The sequence below is a fragment of the Sander lucioperca genome, chromosome 19 (assembly GCF_008315115.2).
Source record: "Sander lucioperca isolate FBNREF2018 chromosome 19, SLUC_FBN_1.2, whole genome shotgun sequence".
NCBI classification, from domain to species: domain Eukaryota; kingdom Metazoa; phylum Chordata; class Actinopteri; order Perciformes; family Percidae; genus Sander; species Sander lucioperca.
The window spans coordinates 198,430-213,288 of NC_050191.1; the positions used below are offsets into that span (position 1 = coordinate 198,430).

The 14,859-nt window shown below is 44.2% G+C and overlaps 12 non-coding genes across 12 annotated transcripts; all 12 read left to right on the forward strand.

Moving 5' to 3' along the window:
• The first annotated feature begins 214 nt into the window (after positions 1-214).
• trnak-uuu lies at positions 215-287 on the forward strand. The gene has a single exon. It is a non-coding gene; the product is annotated as a tRNA-Lys (tRNA).
• Positions 288-961: 674 nt separating this feature from the next.
• trnak-uuu lies at positions 962-1,034 on the forward strand. Its single transcript has one exon. It is a non-coding gene; the product is annotated as a tRNA-Lys (tRNA).
• Positions 1,035-2,613: 1,579 nt separating this feature from the next.
• On the forward strand, positions 2,614-2,686 carry trnak-uuu. Its single transcript has one exon. It is a non-coding gene; the product is annotated as a tRNA-Lys (tRNA).
• Positions 2,687-3,359: 673 nt separating this feature from the next.
• trnak-uuu lies at positions 3,360-3,432 on the forward strand. The gene has a single exon. It is a non-coding gene; the product is annotated as a tRNA-Lys (tRNA).
• A 1,579-nt stretch (positions 3,433-5,011) lies between these two features.
• trnak-uuu lies at positions 5,012-5,084 on the forward strand. The gene has a single exon. It is a non-coding gene; the product is annotated as a tRNA-Lys (tRNA).
• Positions 5,085-5,758: 674 nt separating this feature from the next.
• trnak-uuu lies at positions 5,759-5,831 on the forward strand. The gene has a single exon. It is a non-coding gene; the product is annotated as a tRNA-Lys (tRNA).
• A 1,579-nt stretch (positions 5,832-7,410) lies between these two features.
• trnak-uuu lies at positions 7,411-7,483 on the forward strand. The gene has a single exon. It is a non-coding gene; the product is annotated as a tRNA-Lys (tRNA).
• Positions 7,484-8,157: 674 nt separating this feature from the next.
• Positions 8,158-8,230, forward strand: trnak-uuu. The gene has a single exon. It is a non-coding gene; the product is annotated as a tRNA-Lys (tRNA).
• A 1,748-nt stretch (positions 8,231-9,978) lies between these two features.
• Positions 9,979-10,051, forward strand: trnak-uuu. Its single transcript has one exon. It is a non-coding gene; the product is annotated as a tRNA-Lys (tRNA).
• A 1,394-nt stretch (positions 10,052-11,445) lies between these two features.
• trnak-uuu lies at positions 11,446-11,518 on the forward strand. Its single transcript has one exon. It is a non-coding gene; the product is annotated as a tRNA-Lys (tRNA).
• Positions 11,519-13,105: 1,587 nt separating this feature from the next.
• trnak-uuu lies at positions 13,106-13,178 on the forward strand. The gene has a single exon. It is a non-coding gene; the product is annotated as a tRNA-Lys (tRNA).
• Positions 13,179-13,477: 299 nt separating this feature from the next.
• On the forward strand, positions 13,478-13,550 carry trnak-uuu. Its single transcript has one exon. It is a non-coding gene; the product is annotated as a tRNA-Lys (tRNA).
• Positions 13,551-14,859: the final 1,309 nt, after the last annotated feature.

Sequence of the window (14,859 nt, forward strand, 5' to 3'; positions counted from 1 at the left end):
CATTTTGGCTTTTTGGCCGATTTTGGCCAATTTGGCCGATTTTCAACCAGTTTGTGCCATAACAATGGGCGTTCCCAGGCACTGTGCAAATCAGGGTTTACCCTCCTCCTATCCAGAAGACGGTGATCATGGCAAAAGCTTAATGGTCTTCACCGACTTACACTTCCATTTTGAGTCCAGGCGATTGTGTTGTCCGGAGCCCCAGCTAATTGCAGCCTGGATAGCTCAGTCGGTAGAGCATCAGACTTTTAATCTGAGGGTCCAGGGTTCAAGTCCCTGTACAGGCGAGAGGTTTGTTGTGTGATGTGTTTATTGTGATACTTATCATCTTGCATGTCTACAGGAGGTGAATATTCTGCTCATGGCTATGATGAGTTGTGCATTTGGGCAAGCCTCCGACTTTGCAGTAGCATTTGTGTTACATGCACAACTCTTTAAAAAAGATATGTTGCCCATTTTCAACCAGTTTTTTATCATAACAATGTGGGTGGTATATCTAAATGAACAATGGACAATTGTCTTCACCGACTTACTATTCCATTTGGAGTCCAGGCGATTGTTTCGTCCAGAGCCCCATCTTCTTGATTCCTGGATAGCTCAGTCGGTAGAGCATCAGACTTTTAATCTGAGGGTCCTGAGGGTCTGAGGGCCCTGTTCGGGCAACAGGTTTATTGCGTGATGTGTCTGTTGTGCTACTTATCATCATGCATGTTTACAGGAGGTGAATATTCTGCTCATGGCTATGATGAGTTGTGCATTTGGGCAAGCCTCCGACTTTGCAGTAGCATTTGTGTTACATGCACAACTCTTTAAAAAAGATATGTTGCCCATTTTCAACCAGTTTTGTATCATAACAATGTGGGTGGTATGTCTAAATGAAAAATGGACCATGGTCTTCACCGACTTACACTTGCATTTTGAGTCCAGGCGATTGTTTCGTCCAGAGCCCCAGCTTATTGAAGCCTGGATAACTCAGTTGGTAGAACATCAGCCTTTTAATCTGAGGGTCCAGGGTTCAAGTCCCTGTTGAGGCGAGAGGTTTGTTGTGTGATGTGTTTATTGTGGTACTTATCACCTTGCATGTCTACAGGAGGTGAATATTCTGCTCATGGCTATGATGAGTTGTGCATTTGGGCAAGCCTCCGACTTTGCAGTAGCATTTGTGTTACATGCACAACTCTTTAAAAAAGATATGTTGCCCATTTTCAACCAGTTTTTTATCATAACAATGTGGGTGGTATGTCTAAATGAAAAATGGACTATGGTCTTCACCGACTTACACTTCCATTTTGATTCCAGGCGATTGTTTCGTGCAGAGCCGCAGAGCCCCAGCTTATTGAAGCCTGGATAACTTAGTTGGTAGAGCAGCAGGCTTTTAATGTGAGGGTCCAGGGTTCAAGTATCTGTTGAGGCGAGAGGTTTGTTGTGTGATGTGTCTGTTGTGGTACTTACCACCTTGCATGTTTACAGGAGGTGAATATCCTGCTCATGGCTATGATGAGTTGTGCATTTGGGCAAGCCTTACACTTTCAGTCTTTGCAGTAGCATTTGTGTTACATGCTCAACTCTTTAAAAAAGATATGTTGCCCATTTTCAACCAGTTTTGTATCATAACAATGTGGGTGGTATATCTAAATGAACAATGGACAATTGTCTTCACCGACTTACTATTCCATTTGGAGTCCAGGCGATTGTTTCATCCAGAGCCCCATCTTCTTGAAGCCTGGATAGCTCAGTCGGTACAGCATCAGACTTTTAATCTGAGGGTCCTGAGGGTCTGAGGGCCCTGTTCGGGCAACAGGTTTATTGCGTGATGTGTCTGTTGTGCTACTTATCATCATGCATGTTTACAGGAGGTGCACATTCTGCTCATGGCTATGATGAGTTGTGCATTTGGGCAAGCCTTTCACTTTCAGACTTTGCAGTAGCATTTGTGTTACATGCACAACTCTTTAAAAAAGATATGTTGCCCATTTTCAACCAGGTTTGTATCATAACAATGTGGGTAGTATGTCTAAATGAACATTGGTCAATCTACCTCCATCTTGCCAGCACCCAAATCTCTGTGTTGATCTCCCTGCTTGGATGGCAAGACATCTGGTGGATTTTTGCTGGCGCGAGGGCTTTTGCTCAAACTACGGATTGTACTTCTGCATGAGGACACCAAGAGTATAGAAGCAACTCAAGAGGGAGTGCTACTTTATGGTACCCACCAGCAGGGAAGTTTATTGGTCTGGAGCAGTAAAAATGCATTACTGTTTTCTACGTTTTGAGCGAAAAAGAAGTCCCTGTTAAGGCGACAGCTTGATTGTGGGATATATCTGGAGTGCTCACTATCGTCATCCGTAATGCAGGTTTGCAGGACGTCCACAGTCTGCTTGTGGCCAAGATGAGTTGTGCATTTTGGCTTTTTGGCCGATTTTGGCCAATTTGGCCGATTTTCAACCAGTTTGTGCCATAACAATGGGCGTTCCCAGGCACTGTGCAAATCAGGGTTTACCCTCCTCCTATCCAGAAGACGGTGATCATGGCAAAAGCTTAATGGTCTTCACCGACTTACACTTCCATTTTGAGTCCAGGCGATTGTGTTGTCCGGAGCCCCAGCTAATTGCAGCCTGGATAGCTCAGTCGGTAGAGCATCAGACTTTTAATCTGAGGGTCCAGGGTTCAAGTCCCTGTACAGGCGAGAGGTTTGTTGTGTGATGTGTTTATTGTGATACTTATCATCTTGCATGTCTACAGGAGGTGAATATTCTGCTCATGGCTATGATGAGTTGTGCATTTGGGCAAGCCTCCGACTTTGCAGTAGCATTTGTGTTACATGCACAACTCTTTAAAAAAGATATGTTGCCCATTTTCAACCAGTTTTTATCATAACAATGTGGGTGGTATATCTAAATGAACAATGGACAATTGTCTTCACCGACTTACTATTCCATTTGGAATCCAGGCGATTGTTTCGTCCAGAGCCCCATCTTCTTGATTCCTGGATAGCTCAGTCGGTAGAGCATCAGACTTTTAATCTGAGGGTCCTGAGGGTCTGAGGGCCCTGTTCGGGCAACAGGTTTATTGCGTGATGTGTCTGTTGTGCTACTTATCATCATGCATGTTTACAGGAGGTGAATATTCTGCTCATGGCTATGATGAGTTGTGCATTTGGGCAAGCCTCCGACTTTGCAGTAGCATTTGTGTTACATGCACAACTCTTTAAAAAAGATATGTTGCCCATTTTCAACCAGTTTTGTATCATAACAATGTGGGTGGTATGTCTAAATGAAAAATGGACCATGGTCTTCACCGACTTACACTTGCATTTTGAGTCCAGGCGATTGTTTCGTCCAGAGCCCCAGCTTATTGAAGCCTGGATAACTCAGTTGGTAGAACATCAGCCTTTTAATCTGAGGGTCCAGGGTTCAAGTCCCTGTTGAGGCGAGAGGTTTGTTGTGTGATGTGTTTATTGTGGTACTTATCACCTTGCATGTCTACAGGAGGTGAATATTCTGCTCATGGCTATGATGAGTTGTGCATTTGGGCAAGCCTCCGACTTTGCAGTAGCATTTGTGTTACATGCACAACTCTTTAAAAAAGATATGTTGCCCATTTTCAACCAGTTTTTTATCATAACAATGTGGGTGGTATGTCTAAATGAAAAATGGACTATGGTCTTCACCGACTTACACTTCCATTTTGATTCCAGGCGATTGTTTCGTGCAGAGCCGCAGAGCCCCAGCTTATTGAAGCCTGGATAACTTAGTTGGTAGAGCAGCAGGCTTTTAATGTGAGGGTCCAGGGTTCAAGTATCTGTTGAGGCGAGAGGTTTGTTGTGTGATGTGTCTGTTGTGGTACTTACCACCTTGCATGTTTACAGGAGGTGAATATCCTGCTCATGGCTATGATGAGTTGTGCATTTGGGCAAGCCTTACACTTTCAGTCTTTGCAGTAGCATTTGTGTTACATGCTCAACTCTTTAAAAAAGATATGTTGCCCATTTTCAACCAGTTTTGTATCATAACAATGTGGGTGGTATATCTAAATGAACAATGGACAATTGTCTTCACCGACTTACTATTCCATTTGGAGTCCAGGCGATTGTTTCATCCAGAGCCCCATCTTCTTGAAGCCTGGATAGCTCAGTCGGTACAGCATCAGACTTTTAATCTGAGGGTCCTGAGGGTCTGAGGGCCCTGTTCGGGCAACAGGTTTATTGCGTGATGTGTCTGTTGTGCTACTTATCATCATGCATGTTTACAGGAGGTGCACATTCTGCTCATGGCTATGATGAGTTGTGCATTTGGGCAAGCCTTTCACTTTCAGACTTTGCAGTAGCATTTGTGTTACATGCACAACTCTTTAAAAAAGATATGTTGCCCATTTTCAACCAGGTTTGTATCATAACAATGTGGGTAGTATGTCTAAATGAACATTGGTCAATCTACCTCCATCTTGCCAGCACCCAAATCTCTGTGTTGATCTCCCTGCTTGGATGGCAAGACATCTGGTGGATTTTTGCTGGCGCGAGGGCTTTTGCTCAAACTACGGATTGTACTTCTGCATGAGGACACCAAGAGTATAGAAGCAACTCAAGAGGGAGTGCTACTTTATGGTACCCACCAGCAGGGAAGTTTATTGGTCTGGAGCAGTAAAAATGCATTACTGTTTTCTACGTTTTGAGCGAAAAAGAAGTCCCTGTTAAGGCGACAGCTTGATTGTGGGATATATCTGGAGTGCTCACTATCGTCATCCGTAATGCAGGTTTGCAGGACGTCCACAGTCTGCTTGTGGCCAAGATGAGTTGTGCATTTTGGCTTTTTGGCCGATTTTGGCCAATTTGGCCGATTTTCAACCAGTTTGTGCCATAACAATGGGCGTTCCCAGGCACTGTGCAAATCAGGGTTTACCCTCCTCCTATCCAGAAGACGGTGATCATGGCAAAAGCTTAATGGTCTTCACCGACTTACACTTCCATTTTGAGTCCAGGCGATTGTGTTGTCCGGAGCCCCAGCTAATTGCAGCCTGGATAGCTCAGTCGGTAGAGCATCAGACTTTTAATCTGAGGGTCCAGGGTTCAAGTCCCTGTACAGGCGAGAGGTTTGTTGTGTGATGTGTTTATTGTGATACTTATCATCTTGCATGTCTACAGGAGGTGAATATTCTGCTCATGGCTATGATGAGTTGTGCATTTGGGCAAGCCTCCGACTTTGCAGTAGCATTTGTGTTACATGCACAACTCTTTAAAAAAGATATGTTGCCCATTTTCAACCAGTTTTTTATCATAACAATGTGGGTGGTATATCTAAATGAACAATGGACAATTGTCTTCACCGACTTACTATTCCATTTGGAGTCCAGGCGATTGTTTCGTCCAGAGCCCCATCTTCTTGATTCCTGGATAGCTCAGTCGGTAGAGCATCAGACTTTTAATCTGAGGGTCCTGAGGGTCTGAGGGCCCTGTTCGGGCAACAGGTTTATTGCGTGATGTGTCTGTTGTGCTACTTATCATCATGCATGTTTACAGGAGGTGAATATTCTGCTCATGGCTATGATGAGTTGTGCATTTGGGCAAGCCTCCGACTTTGCAGTAGCATTTGTGTTACATGCACAACTCTTTAAAAAAGATATGTTGCCCATTTTCAACCAGTTTTGTATCATAACAATGTGGGTGGTATGTCTAAATGAAAAATGGACCATGGTCTTCACCGACTTACACTTGCATTTTGAGTCCAGGCGATTGTTTCGTCCAGAGCCCCAGCTTATTGAAGCCTGGATAACTCAGTTGGTAGAACATCAGCCTTTTAATCTGAGGGTCCAGGGTTCAAGTCCCTGTTGAGGCGACAGGTTTGTTGTGTGATGTGTTTATTGTGGTACTTATCACCTTGCATGTCTACAGGAGGTGAATATTCTGCTCATGGCTATGATGAGTTGTGCATTTGGGCAAGCCTCCGACTTTGCAGTAGCATTTGTGTTACATGCACAACTCTTTAAAAAAGATATGTTGCCCATTTTCAACCAGTTTTTTATCATAACAATGTGGGTGGTATGTCTAAATGAAAAATGGACTATGGTCTTCACCGACTTACACTTCCATTTTGATTCCAGGCGATTGTTTCGTGCAGAGCCGCAGAGCCCCAGCTTATTGAAGCCTGGATAACTTAGTTGGTAGAGCAGCAGGCTTTTAATGTGAGGGTCCAGGGTTCAAGTATCTGTTGAGGCGAGAGGTTTGTTGTGTGATGTGTCTGTTGTGGTACTTACCACCTTGCATGTTTACAGGAGGTGAATATCCTGCTCATGGCTATGATGAGTTGTGCATTTGGGCAAGCCTTACACTTTCAGTCTTTGCAGTAGCATTTGTGTTACATGCTCAACTCTTTAAAAAAGATATGTTGCCCATTTTCAACCAGTTTTGTATCATAACAATGTGGGTGGTATATCTAAATGAACAATGGACAATTGTCTTCACCGACTTACTATTCCATTTGGAGTCCAGGCGATTGTTTCATCCAGAGCCCCATCTTCTTGAAGCCTGGATAGCTCAGTCGGTACAGCATCAGACTTTTAATCTGAGGGTCCTGAGGGTCTGAGGGCCCTGTTCGGGCAACAGGTTTATTGCGTGATGTGTCTGTTGTGCTACTTATCATCATGCATGTTTACAGGAGGTGCACATTCTGCTCATGGCTATGATGAGTTGTGCATTTGGGCAAGCCTTTCACTTTCAGACTTTGCAGTAGCATTTGTGTTACATGCACAACTCTTTAAAAAAGATATGTTGCCCATTTTCAACCAGGTTTGTATCATAACAATGTGGGTAGTATGTCTAAATGAACATTGGTCAATCTACCTCCATCTTGCCAGCACCCAAATCTCTGTGTTGATCTCCCTGCTTGGATGGCAAGACATCTGGTGGATTTTTGCTGGCGCGAGGGCTTTTGCTCAAACTACGGATTGTACTTCTGCATGAGGACACCAAGAGTATAGAAGCAACTCAAGAGGGAGTGCTACTTTATGGTACCCACCAGCAGGGAAGTTTATTGGTCTGGAGCAGTAAAAATGCATTACTGTTTTCTACGTTTTGAGCGAAAAAGAAGTCCCTGTTAAGGCGACAGCTTGATTGTGGGATATATCTGGAGTGCTCACTATCGTCATCCGTAATGCAGGTTTGCAGGACGTCCACAGTCTGCTTGTGGCCAAGATGAGTTGTGCATTTTGGCTTTTTGGCCGATTTTGGCCAATTTGGCCGATTTTCAACCAGTTTGTGCCATAACAATGGGCGTTCCCAGGCACTGTGCAAATCAGGGTTTACCCTCCTCCTATCCAGAAGACGGTGATCATGGCAAAAGCTTAATGGTCTTCACCGACTTACACTTCCATTTTGAGTCCAGGCGATTGTGTTGTCCGGAGCCCCAGCTAATTGCAGCCTGGATAGCTCAGTCGGTAGAGCATCAGACTTTTAATCTGAGGGTCCAGGGTTCAAGTCCCTGTACAGGCGAGAGGTTTGTTGTGTGATGTGTTTATTGTGATACTTATCATCTTGCATGTCTACAGGAGGTGAATATTCTGCTCATGGCTATGATGAGTTGTGCATTTGGGCAAGCCTCCGACTTTGCAGTAGCATTTGTGTTACATGCACAACTCTTTAAAAAAGATATGTTGCCCATTTTCAACCAGTTTTTTATCATAACAATGTGGGTGGTATATCTAAATGAACAATGGACAATTGTCTTCACCGACTTACTATTCCATTTGGAGTCCAGGCGATTGTTTCGTCCAGAGCCCCATCTTCTTGATTCCTGGATAGCTCAGTCGGTAGAGCATCAGACTTTTAATCTGAGGGTCCTGAGGGTCTGAGGGCCCTGTTCGGGCAACAGGTTTATTGCGTGATGTGTCTGTTGTGCTACTTATCATCATGCATGTTTACAGGAGGTGAATATTCTGCTCATGGCTATGATGAGTTGTGCATTTGGGCAAGCCTCCGACTTTGCAGTAGCATTTGTGTTACATGCACAACTCTTTAAAAAAGATATGTTGCCCATTTTCAACCAGTTTTGTATCATAACAATGTGGGTGGTATGTCTAAATGAAAAATGGACCATGGTCTTCACCGACTTACACTTGCATTTTGAGTCCAGGCGATTGTTTCGTCCAGAGCCCCAGCTTATTGAAGCCTGGATAACTCAGTTGGTAGAACATCAGCCTTTTAATCTGAGGGTCCAGGGTTCAAGTCCCTGTTGAGGCGACAGGTTTGTTGTGTGATGTGTTTATTGTGGTACTTATCACCTTGCATGTCTACAGGAGGTGAATATTCTGCTCATGGCTATGATGAGTTGTGCATTTGGGCAAGCCTCCGACTTTGCAGTAGCATTTGTGTTACATGCACAACTCTTTAAAAAAGATATGTTGCCCATTTTCAACCAGTTTTTTATCATAACAATGTGGGTGGTATGTCTAAATGAAAAATGGACTATGGTCTTCACCGACTTACACTTCCATTTTGATTCCAGGCGATTGTTTCGTGCAGAGCCGCAGAGCCCCAGCTTATTGAAGCCTGGATAACTTAGTTGGTAGAGCAGCAGGCTTTTAATGTGAGGGTCCAGGGTTCAAGTATCTGTTGAGGCGAGAGGTTTGTTGTGTGATGTGTCTGTTGTGGTACTTACCACCTTGCATGTTTACAGGAGGTGAATATCCTGCTCATGGCTATGATGAGTTGTGCATTTGGGCAAGCCTTACACTTTCAGTCTTTGCAGTAGCATTTGTGTTACATGCTCAACTCTTTAAAAAAGATATGTTGCCCATTTTCAACCAGTTTTGTATCATAACAATGTGGGTGGTATATCTAAATGAACAATGGACAATTGTCTTCACCGACTTACTATTCCATTTGGAGTCCAGGCGATTGTTTCATCCAGAGCCCCATCTTCTTGAAGCCTGGATAGCTCAGTCGGTACAGCATCAGACTTTTAATCTGAGGGTCCTGAGGGTCTGAGGGCCCTGTTCGGGCAACAGGTTTATTGCGTGATGTGTCTGTTGTGCTACTTATCATCATGCATGTTTACAGGAGGTGCACATTCTGCTCATGGCTATGATGAGTTGTGCATTTGGGCAAGCCTTTCACTTTCAGACTTTGCAGTAGCATTTGTGTTACATGCACAACTCTTTAAAAAAGATATGTTGCCCATTTTCAACCAGGTTTGTATCATAACAATGTGGGTAGTATGTCTAAATGAACATTGGTCACTCTACCTCCATCTTGCCAGCACCCAAATCTCTGTGTTGATCTCCCTGCTTGGATGGCAAGACATCTGGTGGATTTTTGCTGGCGCGAGGGCTTTTGCTCAAACTACGGATTGTACTTCTGCATGAGGACACCAAGAGTATAGAAGCAACTCAAGAGGGAGTGCTGCTTTATGGTACCCACCAGCAGGGAAGTTTATTGGTCTGGAGCAGTAAAAATGCATTACTGTTTTCTACGTTTTGAGCGAAAAAGAAGTCCCTGTTAAGGCGACAGCTTGATTGTGGGATATGTCTGGAGTGCTCACTATCGTCATCCGTAATGCAGGTTTGCAGGACGTCCACAGTCTGCTTGTGGCCAAGATGAGTTGTGCATTTTGGCTTTTTGGCCGATTTTGGCCAATTTGGCCGATTTTCAACCAGTTTGTGCCATAACAATGGGCGTTCCCAGGCACTGTGCAAATCAGGGTGTACCCACCTCCTATCTAGAAGATGGTGATCATGGCAAAAGCTTAATGGTCTTCACCGACTTACACTATGATGAGTTGTGCATTTGGTCAAGCCTCCGACTTTGCAGTAGCATTTGTGTTACATGCACAACTCTTCAAAAAAGATATGTTGCCCATTTTCAACCAGTTTTGTATCATAACAATGTGGGTGGTATGTCTAAATGAAAAATGGACTATGGTCTTCACCGACTTACACTTGCATTTTGAGTCCAGGCGATTGTTTCGTCCAGAGCCCCAGCTTATTGAAGCCTGGATAGCTCAGTCGGTAGAGCATCAGACTTTTAATCTGAGGGTCCAGGGTTCAAGTCCCTGTTCAGGCGAGAGGTTTGTTGTGTGATGTGTCTCCTGTGGTACTTATCACCTTGCATGTCTACAGGAGGTGAATATTCTGCTCATGGCTATGATGAGTTGTGCATTTGGGCAAGCCTCCGACTTTGCAGTAGCATTTGTGTTACATGCACAACGCTTTAAAAAAGATATGTTGCCCATTTTCAACCAGTTTTTTATCATAACAATGTGGGTGGTATGTCTAAATGAAAAATGGACTATGGTCTTCACCGACTTACACTTCCATTTTGATTCCAGGCGATTGTTTCGTGCAGAGCCGCAGAGCCCCAGCCTATTGAAGCCTGGATAACTTAGTTGGTAGAGCAGCAGGCTTTTAATGTGAGGGTCCAGGGTTCAAGTATCTGTTGAGGCGAGAGGTTTGTTGTGTGATGTGTCTGTTGTGGTACTTACCACCTTGCATGTTTACAGGAGGTGAATATCCTGCTCATGGCTATGATGAGTTGTGCATTTGGGCAAGCCTTACACTTTCAGTCTTTGCAGTAGCATTTGTGTTACATGCTCAACTCTTTAAAAAAGATATGTTGCCCATTTTCAACCAGTTTTGTATCATAACAATGTGGGTGGTATATCTAAATGAACAATGGACAATTGTCTTCACCGACTTACTATTCCATTTGGAGTCCAGGCGATTGTTTCATCCAGAGCCCCATCTTCTTGAAGCCTGGATAGCTCAGTCGGTACAGCATCAGACTTTTAATCTGAGGGTCCTGAGGGTCTGAGGGCCCTGTTCGGGCAACAGGTTTATTGCGTGATGTGTCTGTTGTGCTACTTATCATCATGCATGTTTACAGGAGGTGCACATTCTGCTCATGGCTATGATGAGTTGTGCATTTGGGCAAGCCTTTCACTTTCAGACTTTGCAGTAGCATTTGTGTTACATGCACAACTCTTTAAAAAAGATATGTTGCCCATTTTCAACCAGGTTTGTATCATAACAATGTGGGTAGTATGTCTAAATGAACATTGGTCACTCTACCTCCATCTTGCCAGCACCCAAATCTCTGTGTTGATCTCCCTGCTTGGATGGCAAGACATCTGGTGGATTTTTGCTGGCGCGAGGGCTTTTGCTCAAACTACGGATTGTACTTCTGCATGAGGACACCAAGAGTATAGAAGCAACTCAAGAGGGAGCGCTGCTTTATGGTACCCACCAGCAGGAAAGGTGCTGCCGATTTTGGCCAATTTGGCCGATTTTCAACCAGTTTGTGCCATAACAATGGGCGTTCCCAGGCATTGTGCAAATCAGGGCCTACCCTCCTCCTATCCAGAAGACGGTGATCATGGCAAAAGCTTAATGGTCTTCACCGACTTACACTTCCATTTTGAGTCCAGGCGATTGTTTCGTCCAGAGCCCCAGCTTATTGAAGCCTGGGTAGCTCAGTCGGTAGAGCATCAGACTTTTAATCTGAGGGTCCAGGGTTCAAGTCCCTGTTCAGGCGAGAGGTTTGTTGTGTGATGTGTCTGTTTTGGTACTTATCACCTTGCATGTCTACAGGAGGTGAGTCTTCTGCTCATGGCTATGATGAGTTGTGCATTTGGGCAAGCCTTTCACTTATGGTACCCACCAGCAGGAAAGTGTATTGGTCTGGAGCAGTAAAAATGCATTACTGTTTTCTACGTTTTGAGCGAAAAAGAAGTCCCTGTTAAGGCGACAGCTTGATTGTTGGATATGTCTGGAGTGCTCTCTATCGTCATCCGTAATGCAGGTTTGCAGGACGTCCACAGTCTGCTTGTGGCCAAGATGAGTTGTGCATTTTGGCTTTTTGGCCGATTTTGGCCAATTTGGCCGATTTTCAACCAGTTTGTGCCATAACAATGGGCGTTCCCAGGCACTGTGCAAATCAGGGTCTACCCTCCTCCTATCCAGAAGACGGTGATCATGGCAAAAGGTTAATGGTCTTCACCGACTTACACTTCCATTTTGAGTCCAGGCGATTGTTTCGTCCAGAACCCCAGCTTATTGAATCCTGGATAGCTCAGTCGGTAGAGCATCAGACTTTTAATCTGAGGGTCCTGAGGGTCTGAGGGCCCTGTTCGGGCAACAGGTTTATTGCGTGATGTGTCTGTTGTGCTACTTATCATCATGCATGTTTACAGGAGGTGCACATTCTGCTCATGGCTATGATGAGTTGTGCATTTGGGCAAGCCTTACACTTTCAGACTTTGCAGTAGCATTTGTGTTACATGCACAACTCTTTAAAAAAGATATGTTGCCCATTTTCAACCAGGTTTGTATCATAACAATGTGGGTAGTATGTCTAAATGAACATTGGTCACTCTACCTCCATCTTGCCAGCAGCCAAATCTCTGTGTTGATCTCCCTGCTTGGATGGCAAGACATCTGGTGGATTTTTGCTGGCGCGAGGGCTTTTGCTCAAACTACGGATTGTACTTCTGCATGAGGACACCAAGAGTATAGAAGCAACTCAAGAGGGAGTGCTGCTTTATGGTACCCACCAGCAGGGAAGTTTATTGGTCTGGAGCAGTAAAAATGCATTACTGTTTTCTACGTTTTGAGCGAAAAAGAAGTCCCTGTTAAGGCGACAGCTTGATTGTTGGATATGTCTGGAGTGCTCACTATCGTCATCCGTAATGCAGGTTTGCAGGACGTCCACAGTCTGCTTGTGGCCAAGATGAGTTGTGCATTTTGGCTTTTTGGCCGATTTTGGCCAATTTGGCCGATTTTCAACCAGTTTGTGCCATAACAATGGGCGTTCCCAGGCACTGTGCAAATCAGGGTGTACCCACCTCCTATCTAGAAGATGGTGATCATGGCAAAAGCTTAATGGTCTTCACCGACTTACACTATGATGAGTTGTGCATTTGGTCAAGCCTCCGACTTTGCAGTAGCATTTGTGTTACATGCACAACTCTTCAAAAAAGATATGTTGCCCATTTTCAACCAGTTTTGTATCATAACAATGTGGGTGGTATGTCTAAATGAAAAATGGACTATGGTCTTCACCGACTTACACTTGCATTTTGAGTCCAGGCGATTGTTTAGTCCAGAGCCCCAGCTTATTGAAGCCTGGATAGCTCAGTCGGTAGAGCATCAGACTTTTAATCTGAGGGTCCAGGGTTCAAGTCCCTGTTCAGGCGAGAGGTTTGTTGTGTGATGTGTCTCCTGTGGTACTTATCACCTTGCATGTCTACAGGAGGTGAATATTCTGCTCATGGCTATGATGAGTTGTGCATTTGGTCAAGCCTCCGACTTTGCAGTAGCATTTGTGTTACATGCACAACTCTTCAAAAAAGATATGTTGCCCATTTTCAACCAGTTTTGTATCATAACAATGTGGGTGGTATGTCTAAATGAAAAATGGACTATGGTCTTCACCGACTTACACTTGCATTTTGAGTCCAGGCGATTGTTTCGTCCAGAGCCCCAGCTTATTGAAGCCTGGATAACTCAGTTGGTAGAGCATCAGGCTTTTAATCTGAGGGTCCAGGGTTCAAGTCCCTGTTGAGGCGAGAGGTTTGTTGTGTGATGTGTTTATTGTGGTACTTATCACCTTGCATGTCTACAGGAGGTGAATATTCTGCTCATGGCTATGATGAGTTGTGCATTTGGGCAAGCCTCCGACTTTGCAGTAGCATTTGTGTTACATGCACAACGCTTTAAAAAAGATATGTTGCCCATTTTCAACCAGTTTTTTATCATAACAATGTGGTTGGTATGTCTAAATGAAAAATGGACTATGGTCTTCACCGACTTACACTTCCATTTTGATTCCAGGCGATTGTTTCGTGCAGAGCCGCAGAGCCCCAGCTTATTGAAGCCTGGATAACTTAGTTGGTAGAGCAGCAGGCTTTTAATGTGAGGGTCCAGGGTTCAAGTATCTGTTGAGGCGAGAGGTTTGTTGTGTGATGTGTCTGTTGTGGTACTTACCACCTTGCATGTTTACAGGAGGTGAATATCCTGCTCATGGCTATGATGAGTTGTGCATTTGGGCAAGCCTTACACTTTCAGTCTTTGCAGTAGCATTTGTGTTACATGCTCAACTCTTTAAAAAAGATATGTTGCCCATTTTCAACCAGTTTTGTATCATAACAATGTGGGTGGTATATCTAAATGAACAATGGACAATTGTCTTCACCGACTTACTATTCCATTTGGAGTCCAGGCGATTGTTTCATCCAGAGCCCCATCTTCTTGAAGCCTGGATAGCTCAGTCGGTACATCATCAGACTTTTAATCTGAGGGTCCTGAGGGTCTGAGGGCCCTGTTCGGGCAACAGGTTTATTGCGTGATGTGTCTGTTGTGCTACTTATCATCATGCATGTTTACAGGAGGTGCACATTCTGCTCATGGCTATGATGAGTTGTGCATTTGGGCAAGCCTTTCACTTTCAGACTTTGCAGTAGCATTTGTGTTACATGCACAACTCTTTAAAAAAGATATGTTGCCCATTTTCAACCAGGTTTGTATCATAACAATGTGGGTAGTATGTCTAAATGAACATTGGTCAATCTACCTCCATCTTGCCAGCACCCAAATCTCTGTGTTGATCTCCCTGCTTGGATGGCAAGACATCTGGTGGATTTTTGCTGGCGCGAGGGCTTTTGCTCAAACTACGGATTGTACTTCTGCATGAGGACACCAAGAGTATAGAAGCAACTCAAGAGGGAGTGCTGCTTTATGGTACCCACCAGCAGGGAAGTTTATTGGTCTGGAGCAGTAAAAATGCATTACTGTTTTCTACGTTTTGAGCGAAAAAGAAGTCCCTGTTAAGGCGACAGCTTGATTGTGGGATATATCTGGAGTGCTCACTATCGTCAT